This window comes from Lolium perenne, chromosome 7 (genome assembly GCF_019359855.2).
Source record: "Lolium perenne isolate Kyuss_39 chromosome 7, Kyuss_2.0, whole genome shotgun sequence".
In the NCBI taxonomy this organism is placed as follows: domain Eukaryota; kingdom Viridiplantae; phylum Streptophyta; class Magnoliopsida; order Poales; family Poaceae; genus Lolium; species Lolium perenne.
Genome location: NC_067250.2, coordinates 177,929,229 through 177,940,091, shown reverse-complemented (window position 1 = coordinate 177,940,091; position 10,863 = coordinate 177,929,229). Strand labels below are relative to the sequence as shown.

Below are 10,863 nucleotides of genomic sequence, written 5' to 3'. Positions count from 1 at the left end.
TGAGGATCCGAAAATCCCCAGAGCCAGATGAAAATCCTCGAAGACCACACCACACCCACAAGCTTCTCGACGTCGCCATCGAGATGGGGTTGAAGCCGGGGAACCATTATTGAACAAGGCGACGCCACCACCACCTGAGCGCCACCCCTACAAACAAAAACCCTAAAGACGGGGACGAAGCTCCCAAAACTGAGAAACAAAGCCCTCCCGCCGACAAGAGCTGTGATCCGTCCCACCTCCATGGCCCGAAGGCCACATAGGCGATCAGATCGGAGGTGGCCGACGACGGGAGACAGAGAACCCTAATCACCTGAGGATTAGCTCACGAGCGAAGGGGGACGTGTCGGACAGTGCATCGGCGGTATCATGTAGGATTTGACTAGACATGCCGTTCTAATCTTTGATTTTCCTATACGTGTGTTCTAAGAATTCTACAAATCAAATAGGCTTTGAGTAGTTTGTGCCTCGGAGACATATCAATAATGAGTGTGGTTTCTACAATTTCCTTAATTTCAAAGAACGTTTGAACTATTTGAACCTGCAAAGCAAGCGCCCCCAGGCCCCAGCCAAACATCAGACACATCACAAAACATTTTCTCCCGGGTCAGCCCCTCGTCATAATCGCCAACGAAGAAGAGGCCGAGAGAAAGCAAGTTCAAAATTCAAAACATGAATTGGAATGGGAAAGTAAGCAAATCAAAGGGAGAGAAGCCGTGACTGTGCCCGTGCCAGAGGCACAACCGTCAGGTACTCAGGGTATCGCTGACGCGGCCACCCATCCCCGCGCCCGCGCGTTCGGACAGGTCTAACCGGACAAAAACCCGGCCCACGCGCGGATCATCTCAAAAATGGATGGCCGCGGCGTTCGGGACGACCCAAAGCCGGCCTAAATCTAGGCCGCGTTTGCGTAGCCGCGGACGCCGATCGCTGGCCGCTTGCATCCGCCCCTGGCCCGCGTGTCATAGGAAGATAGCTTCATTTTTCATTAAAATTAGATATTACATTTTTATTAAATTTACCTACTACTAGTCTAGCTACGAACGGGGCCGGCGGCCTCGCCGGCGACTCGCCGCCTGGGCCGTGGATTTCACTCGACACGGGCGGTCTATACGCGTGAGGATTTCACTCCAGCTTTACCAGCTGGGTTGCTTGGCGGTGGCCCTCTTGCGACGTTCCGGCCGCCCTCCTCCTTTCCATCCTCGCAGCTTGGACGCGCTCGCGCTCCGCCTCCTGCGGCGTCACCATCCACTTCCCGCACAACGCGAGCTCCTGCGCGGCGGCACGTTCCACAACGGTCAGTGCCTCTAGGCGGACGTGGCCGGTGGCCTAGGCCTTGTGGTTCTCCTCCCGACGACGCATGCGCTCTTGGCGGCCGCGCTCCGCTCGGGCGAGGGCCGTTGGAGGAGGTGGCGGGCTGCTTGCAGAGCGAGGAGCTCGTTCTTCTGGCCGATGAGGTCGCCTAAATGGCGGCGGCCGGCCCAGACGGTGGCCTCGTGCTCCTTCGTCACACGCGTGAGGTCGGCGAGACGCTCGTCGATGGCGACGTTGATCTTCGCCATCTCGAGGTCGTGGAAGTAGTCCTCCGCGTCGAGGGCTCCTCCTTCGCGGCGGGCACTGCCTCCTCCTCCGCGGCCTCGTACCAGACGTTCGTGGCCTCGTGCCAGCCGTTCACGGCCGCCTCCACCAGCTCCGCGTCCTCTTCCTTCTTCGCCGCCCCTGGGCGGCGACGCGGATCGCCTCGTCGTCGGCGACTCAACGCGCGTCCTGCCGCTTCTCCTCCTCCGTCCGCGGGAACCTGGCCCGGGCGGCGAGGGAGAGCTTGGCCCACGTGGTCTGCAGGGTGCACGGCATGGCGATGGAGGAGGAGAGGGCGCCAGAGAAGGTAGAGGGGGAGAGGACGGCGGAGCGGGTGTGAGGTCTGCGAGGCCGGCGCCGTCTTTTATAGCCGGCGGCCTTGCGGGAAATTGGAGCGCGAGCGCGCGCCCATGACCTTTTCGCGCGCGCGGGAATCCTGGTGCGCGCGGGACCTTTTCCCGCGCGTTCTCCCGCCCACCATTGCGGTCCCGTCGAGGCCTGCCATGGCGCAGCGCCACCCAGGGAAGGCGAACCACGTAGCGGCTTTTTAGGTCGCCGTGTCGGGCGCAGTGTACGACATAAAAGGACCCACGCGATCACCCAAACGATCCAAAACAAACGGCCGAGCGCGTCCCGTTTTGGTCAGGTCGTACTACCATTGCGTCCGCCTGCCAGCCCACTCACTCTCTCCCATTTTCCCGCTCTATTTGTCCCCCTCTCCTTCCATCTCTCCGCCTCCAGAAGCTTCCTCGCCTCGCTCAGCCACCACCGGAGAAGAGAGAGGGAGAGGGAGAAGATGTCGAGCCTGGATTTGCCTCTGCCGAAAATCTGCGACCTCCTCCTCGACACCCCACCCCAATCGATCATTCATCTGCTACCGCTCACTCCGCCGTCTAATCCTTGGATTTTGCTTATTGCGCAGACCGTGACCGGTGGCCGCCGGAGGCCAAGTTCATCTGCACCGCCTACCAAGGCAACGTCCGCACACTCAAGAGTAAGATCTCCTCACTACAGTGGCGGGCAAAAAAATCTACGAAAACCAAGCCAAAATTAGGGAATGTATATTCGATCTTATGAACAGCGGCTTCCATTCAGTTGTTCAAAAACAATAGCATCAGCGAGCACACGGCGGATCAATATCGACGAGTATTTCATCAAAAAAGTAAGAACACGGCGGATCAATATGTAGGGAAAGAGGAAAAAAATCTGTCAAGCAACGCGCCTGTCGCCAGATTCGCCATGGCGCGGACCTCCTCGTGCTTGTCCTCGACGACCTCCTCGCGCTTGACGGCGGCAGCCTCCATGTGCTTGTCGTCGATGACCTCGCCACACTCGACGATGGCAGCCTGTCCCTCGCGCTCGACGGCGGCAGCCTCCATGTGATGTGCTTGTCGTGGACGACCTCGCCATGCTCGACGACGGCAGCCTGTCCCTCGTGCTCGACGGCGGCAGCCTCTCCCTCGTGCTCGATGACGGCGGTACTCACGGCTGTGTGCTCGGTGCTGCTCTCCCCGGTGCGGGCTTGTCGGCGGAGGCCTCGCCGCGCTAGTTCATGAACGCCTTTTCTAGCGCTTGCCAGCCGTCTTCATGCTCGGCGGCGGCCTCCCGGCGCTAGAAGATGGACGCATCCGCTCCGCGCTCATCGGCGGAGATCTCGAAGATGCATGGTCATCGGCGGCGGACTCCTCGTCTCGCACCTCTCTGGTGAAGCACTCCTGAAAATCCCCAAGGAGTTGTTTCTTCGGTGGCTGTGTACGGAGAGAGAATGAAAATTCTGAGGCCAGGAGGAGTTTGCGAAGGGGATAAGGACTAGGTGGAGGCCTGGAGGGGGTTGAGCTTGTGTCGACGGAGAAAGAATACAACTCACACTGCAAGCTGGGCATCTTGGAAGTCGTTGTTTGAAGCAGCAGGGACCAGGGAAGTTGGAGGCATGGCACCATCAACGATATATGACGACTAAATTGAGGAGCTGCTGCTACCATTGAGTTATCTGAAATGATAAGGGAAACGAAGTGAGGAAATCAACCACATCATCGGCGAGGGAGAAAGTCAAACATTTATTTATTAATAATGAGTAGTCTTTACCTCAATGGTGGGACGGTTGGGGTGGGCCTCCCCTGCACGCATCAGCGCACCACGAGCGTCGCTACTAGCGTCATCACTAAAATCAACCGTGACAAGCTCAAGAGAAGGGAGGTGCGCCATGGTCACATCAACCTCACCACTTTGGTAGTTCGCATGATGAGACATCTCCATGTCCGACTGCACATAACCGAACTGAAACCGAAAACCGAACCGAAAAAAACCTAACCGAAACCGAATTTCAGTTTTTATGGTTTTATGGTTAGGTTTCAGTTAGCAAAAGTGCTAACCATATACACTTCAGTTAATTCAGTTAAAAACCGAAAAAACCATGGTTAACCGAAGAAAACCGAAGATCCCAATGAAACAAAGAATTTTTCTTTCTAAGCCCATCCCAAATTCACGTTAGACTTTTATATATCTTTGACGTGCATATTAGGCAAGAGAGCTACTCTAGATTTGTGGTCTGTACGTGCTAGTATACATAAGTTTGTGACAGATCGTGAGTTCTAGACTTCTAGTCCCCAATATTGATGCATTTATTTTTATTTTGGCCGCATTTTCATTACTTAGCATTTCTTTCTCCTGTAACACATTTAGTTTGGTATTAAAAAGTAGAAAAACCAAATATATGTCCATAAAAATGGATGTTATTCAAAAATTCGCGTCAACTTTGGTTAATTTGGTTATTACCGAAACCGAACCGAATTTATATGGTTATTACCGAAACCGAACCGTATTTTTATACGAAACCGTATTTACCGAAGTATTGAAACTGTATTTACCGAAAAACCGTATTAACCGAACCGAATTAACCATATTAACCGAACGCGCAGCCGGATCTCCATGTAAAGACGCTTAAGCCGTGGCATACTTCCAGGTGCAAACAGACACGGCCACGTCATAATCCCACGGAACACGCACTCTATGGCAGATGGGAATGCACCGGCCCTCACGACGGATAAAGGAATATTCCACCTGTCTTCATTGTCAACATACAGGAAGAGGTAGCGAAGAGCAGGAAGCATCCCAATAATGTTGATGTCATCCTTGTGCAAATTTATCACCCATAAGGACAGAAAGGAGACGTGGGGAAGTGATGTTAAATTAATCCATTTCGGCAGTGTCAAGAAGCCATATTGTGCCCCAAACCTGCGGAGGCATGGAGGGGGCACCCAGCGTGCACTCATGAGTTTCATCAGCTCGTAACTTCCATCAATCTTCACAGATTGCAGTTTGCGCAAGCTGCCAAGAGACTCCATCAGAGCTATGCACTTGCCCATTTCATAACAGTAAAGATGGAGCACCCTTAACTCTGTCAGGTTGGACAACTCTTTCACAGAGTCAATAAATGAGAATGACACTTTTCTTCCTTTCAGCACTTCAAGGGATGTCAAGTTCCCGACTCCTTCCGCGTTTCGTCGGAGATCTGATCTCCGGCGGGGAGGTCGTGGGCGCTTGGTCCCTCCCGTTCTTTCAGGAGCGTGTGAGGATTTGGTGTCTTTTGTTGGGCGTTTCGCTCAGAGGTGCGGCAAGCTTCTGCTGGCGTTGGATCTGGCAAGCTGTGGAGGGGCCTGTCCGTCTTCTGCAAGATGGAGTGGCGTCGTCTCCAGGCCCGGTGGTGAAGGAGCTCGGGGAGCGCGGCCAATATGGTCGTTGCCTCCGGCCGATGGAAATCTCTGGATTAGATCTGGTTCTTCGGAGCTGGTGGATATTGCGGCTCACTAACGCGTATGTGCAAGGAGATCCTTCATCTCCAGGTATGCCGTTCTTCCGCGTTTCTTCTGGCCTCCAGCGATGGTGGACGGCATCGATGCGGCGAGGCGGTGGTGGTATCAGTGAAGACCAAACAAGGCGCTGCAACTTTTTTCTGATTTGGGGTCTTCCGCAAGGTTTGGTGGAGCCAGCTCTACTGCTTGTATCCTCCTTGTATTTTCGTATTTGTACGTGTGTTGTCATATGTAATGTTTTCCGACTCGTATGAATACAAGTTTCGTATGCCTTCGGGCGTACGGTTTCAAAAAAAAAAAAGTTCCCGACTCCTTTTGGCAGTACTGTTCCATCACCGAGACATAGACGTATCAAATGCTGTAGCTGAACGAAACTTGCGGGTAACTCTTTTATACCAGATCCACGTATGTCCAGTGATTGCAAAAACCGTAACTTGCCTATGTCATGTGGGAGTTCCTTAACACCTGAGTCGTTGATCACTAGTTGCCTTAGGTGAAATAAATTTCTAATATGCTCAACTCTAATACCATGTGCACTGTCCACTCTGCCATCAGAATTGTAAGGTCTACCAGCTCCTAGTTCCAGTATACGTAAATACTGCAAACTTGAAAGAGATGACAACCAATAACCGGCAGCAGGAAGAAAAATAGCAAATGACCTGACTTTTGACATACCAAACTGGTGTTCATCGATTTTCACCGTGCTATTTTGCAGCGATAATCTTCGAACTTTGCTATGCAGATTAGGCATGTGCCGCCTAGTATTGTCTAACACAGTGACAAAGTTTTCTTTGCTTGACAATGAATATATGAGATCAAGCACCATGTCATGTATACGGCAAGATATCACCTCTCCCTGTTCATCTAATTTTCCAGGCATGATCAAGCTTCTATTCATGAGCTCACTGAAGTATGTTTCTCCAACCTCAAACATAGTACTTCCTTTTTTTCCACGCTGGATAAAACCTTCAGCTATCCACCTCCATATTAGCCACTCTTTGTCAATCTCAAAATCTTCTGGAAATATGCTAAGATATAGAAAACAAGTCTTCAGATGACAAGGCAAATCATGATAGCTTAACAACAATATCTTCCTCATGTCATCCACGGTAGCACCTTCTGTAAGTCCATGGCCAATAGAGCTGAGCAAATGGAGCCACTCATCCTTTTGTTTTACCTGTTGATTACTAACCAAAAGACTAGCCATTGTAATGATGGCTAACGGTACACCACCGCATTTCTATCCTTTGATACTTCCTGTAGATCATCTGGACAGCTGCTATCACATTGAAATATTCTTCTATAGAAGAGTATCTGTGATTCTTCAGCAGACAGAGGTTTCATTTCATGAATTATGTCATGGGCAGAAGAGAGACATGCTTTAGCGACACCAACTTTGCGTGTTGTTGTGATTATCCGGCTACTGAGACTATTCTTTGAGAAAGCACAATTTATATATTTCCATGTTTCTTCTTCCCATATATCATCAATTATGATGAGGTACCTATGCCAGAGAAATGAGAACACTAATTGTAAATTGGAATGAGATACAACTAAATGTGTTCTTTATAAGGAAGATGGTTATTAAATGGTAACTATTGCTAGCAGAAATATACTATAGGTGAGAACTGCCAACTGTGAAATTTGGAGAACAAACACAAAATGGGAGCACAGTATATGCAAGACTACAACAGAAACACAGATAAAGAAAAGATATTGAGTATAAGCTAGCCATCTGATGCTCTTTAAAAACAGTAAAGGACACACAGGGTGGGTGATGCGTACCTTTTGTCCGCAAGAAATTTACGGAGTTCAACGATGAGTATCCTTTCATCCTTTTCTGTATTATATGAATATTACTGAATATTCTATTATCAAGGTCATAGAGTATATCTTTGAAGATTTTCTTCAGATTAGGATTCTGGCCCACAGGGACAAAAGCCACACAGTCAAACTGGGCTTTGATTTTATCATAAATTGATTTTGTGAGGGTTGTTTTGCCCAACCCTCCAAAGCCAACAATAGAGACTGTCTTCATTTGCGTGTTGGACGTTTCGTCGTCAGAGCATCCCCACTCGTTTGGGCTCCCCACGCCCAAATCCGGACGAAACTACCTCCGGATTGGACGAAATTAAGGCGTGGGGAGTACCGTATTTCCAGTCGTCCACCCGGAGTTCGGCGGATAGAGTTTAAATTCAAACAAACCGCCGTCCCGCGCTACAAGTACGGCCAGATGATCGGCAAAAGGAGCAAAAGGATCAGCCACAGATCGGCGATCGGAGGGAAATTACACGGAAACAGGCTCGTCGGCAGTCCCGGCCGGCACGGCTTCGTCCGACGGACCAGTTTCCTCACACGTCGTGGCCGAAGAGGCTGCGGCGGCGGATGATGAACCCGGCGGCGGTGGACGTCGAAGCGGCCGCGATCGGCGAGGTAGATGGTGAGGCAGACGAGGTAGGAGCCGGCGGAGACGACGAAGGACTGGCCGGAGTGGCTCGGAGGATGTCGTTGCGGTGGCCCTGGTACCAATTCCTCGTCTCCTCGTCCATCAGTTCCATGTCGCCGCCGCCCATGAGGAACGCCAAGTCTGTGTTCCTCTTCTTCGCCGCCGCCGTCGTCTTCAGCAGGGCGATCCGGACGCCTTGGTTGGCGAGCATCTCCCGCCACCTGCCGTCGAACTTGTCGTTCCTCCCGTCGGCGTGGTGGACGAGAAGACGAGGAGGAGAGTGGTGGTGGACGAGAAGACGCCGCCAGGAACTGGAGCTGGAAGACGAGGAGATTGGGGGATTTCGGCGGGAGAGAATGGGGATATGCAAGCAAATTGGAGGGAATGGGGATATGCAAGCAAATTGGAGGGAAAATCGACAGGATTTGGTTTTCCAGTCGCCGACTACACGGGTCCACACGCCGTTTCGCGCCAAAATCTTTCGTCCGGAGTCCCCGAGCGCGCCCCGGGGGGCCGGGGTGGCGTGGGCTCGCCGGATGGATTAAGGGCCAAATCCGGACGAAAACGAGGAACCGGGGGCGCGACTGGGCCGAATTTCGCCGTCCGGATGGAAAAAACGTCGCTCGGGGGCCTCGTCGGGGGGACGAGTGGAGATGCTCTCACCAATCAGCTTGTGGATCAGCTCATCCCTGGTGCGGTCAATGCCTACAAGCTCCGCCACATCCTTGTACAGAGCTACCATGCGAGGATCAATAGTAGCACCAATGCTGGATCTTCCCATGTCAAGCTCATACCTCTGACGCAGCTCCGACAGCTCCTTGGCGAGGATCTGAGCTTCCTCGATGGCGTCAGAGATCTGATGAAGTGCTTTGCCATTGGTAAACATCTTGGTAGTCTTCTCGAGGAACTTCTTGACTCGATTCTTCATGTTCGCTGGCTTGTCGCTGGGGCCGTCCACTCGCACCATGAAGTCGTCCACGGCATCTTCCATGTCGTAAGAGAGATCTCTCACCTTGGCAGCCCAGATCTGGACATGCTCGTCGAGCTGGTCCGGCGGCACCTTGCCGACCTTCCGGAGGACGGCGTGCATAAGCTCCAGCTCGGTGTGGAGCGATTTCACACGGTTCTGCACTCGCTTCTCCAGATTGTATTCACCCACCAGCAGCTCACCGAGCTTGCAGATGACGGGGCTCATCGCCCTGGCCGCGACCTCCATCTCCCTTGTGCCTGCTCTCGAGTGTCCGGTGTTCAAACTCTGTGATGCAAGCATAGCCGTTTTCAGAGGAAAGGATAAGCAAAACCGGCACATGATTCGTTCATAGAAGTAACATCTCATATTACCTCGTTTTGGTGTAATTATACAGAGCAAAAGCTGAAGAAAAGAATCCTGAACTTTAACTCTGAACCTCTAATTCGCAGTTGCCTCTGCAATCGGTGGAACGGCAAACCACGATTAAGAGTGGGGAACATATCCAACTCTGTACCGTAAGAATCCGTACCAAAACCACACGGAAGTACAATACAAGGACGAAGAATCACGTCAAAATAACTGAAAAAAGAAGAAAGTTATGCTGTGCTGCATCGATCGAAAGCAACGGGCTGACTACTGAGAGAAGAAGAGTAAGAGCATGTCTAATGGAACAATTAAACCCTTATAGCTATAAGGGTCGAGAATTGGTAAAATTGGAGGGGTTGGAGGTGTGAAAAATAGGAGGCATTTAGTGGAACCCTTAAACCCTTAAATTTTGAGGGTTGAGGCAAATAGTGGAACCCTCAAACCCTTAAAAGGGTTTGAGGGTTCCACTATTTGCCTCAACCCTCAAACCCTCAAACTCTCATCACAATATCATTGCACATAAACACAAATATCATCACAATTCATCACAATTGTCTTCCAAACAAACTAGGAAATGAAGATTATAGATGCATGGTTTAATAGTTTACATCACAAAATCATCATCTCCCCCCTCTCATCGGCACCATCACCAAAAAAATGCAACACGGCGCCATCTCCTCCTCCTCTTCCACCATGGCGCCATCAAGCACCTTCATAGGCGTTTGGAGGCGTCGGCGCGGCCTTCTTCCGGGAGACCACCTTCTTCCCGGACGTGGGTGGAGCCAACGCGCGCTTCGCGGCCGCGGCGTTCTTCGGCCCGCCCGGCTTCTTAGAGCGACCACGGGGCGCCGCGACGGGGCCGGGCAGTGCGGCGACGGGCGCGGGTGACGGCGCGGGTGACGGCGCGACGACGGCGGGGGTGGGAGCGACGAGGTGCTGCCCCGCGCGCTTCCGCTTCACGCCGACGTGGGTGGCCGCCACCGTGGCCGCCACCGCGCCGAGCTCGGGATGGCCGCGGCGAGGCGGGGGAGCTCGAGGTGGAGCGGGCGGAGGAGGGGGCAGCGCGGAGGCGGGCGCGCTTGACGTGGCGGCGAGGAGCCGCCGGACGCCACGGAGAGGCCGCACCCGACGCGGGGCGGGCTCCATGGCAGCGGAGGTGGGGCGGAGGAGGTCGAGGGTGGCCGCGGGGGTGGGGGCGGGGAGCTCGAGGAGGCCGCGACGGCGCGCCGGCGGCGAGGGAGGCGCGGGTGGCGGGTGGCGGCGGCGCGGGTGGGGAGGGCGCGGCCCGGAGGAGGAGGTGGGAGATGGGGAAAATTTTCGCGCGCTCGCGCGGAACGTGTACAGGTTGTGGTAGGGGTTGGCCCCTCCAACCCTTAGAGCATGTCTACTAGAGCCCCTAAACCCCTAAATCTGTAAAAATAACCGTTTTTTACAGTTTTTGACGAAAAAATCGCAAAGACTAGAGCCCCTAAAACTGTAAAAGCCAGAAAATTTCCTGTGCTCGGACTCGGGAATCCCTTCTTGGCTCGTAGAAACGAGGGTTGGGCAATCCAACCCGTCCCCGACCTATAGTCGTCTCGGACGCGCGCGGGAGGGAACATTCAGCTCGTTCCCTCTTCCTCCCTCTTCCTCCCCCACGATCCCGCCGCCGCCCTCCAGCCCCGCCGCGCCCCGCCTCCGCCGCGCCCCGCCTC

The 10,863-nt window shown here is 53.1% G+C and overlaps 1 long non-coding RNA gene and 1 pseudogene across 1 annotated transcript; both read right to left on the bottom strand.

Annotated features, from left to right (window-relative positions):
• Positions 1-2,639: 2,639 nt before the first annotated feature.
• LOC139830011 (uncharacterized) lies at positions 2,640-3,827 on the bottom strand. Its single transcript, XR_011748360.1, has 2 exons — positions 3,661-3,827; positions 2,640-3,565 (listed from the first exon to the last, which is right to left on the bottom strand). It is a non-coding gene; the product is annotated as an uncharacterized lncRNA (long non-coding RNA).
• Positions 3,828-4,454: 627 nt separating this feature from the next.
• On the bottom strand, positions 4,455-9,346 carry LOC127315709 (disease resistance protein RGA5-like; annotated as a pseudogene).
• Between the last annotated feature and the right edge of the window lie 1,517 nt (positions 9,347-10,863).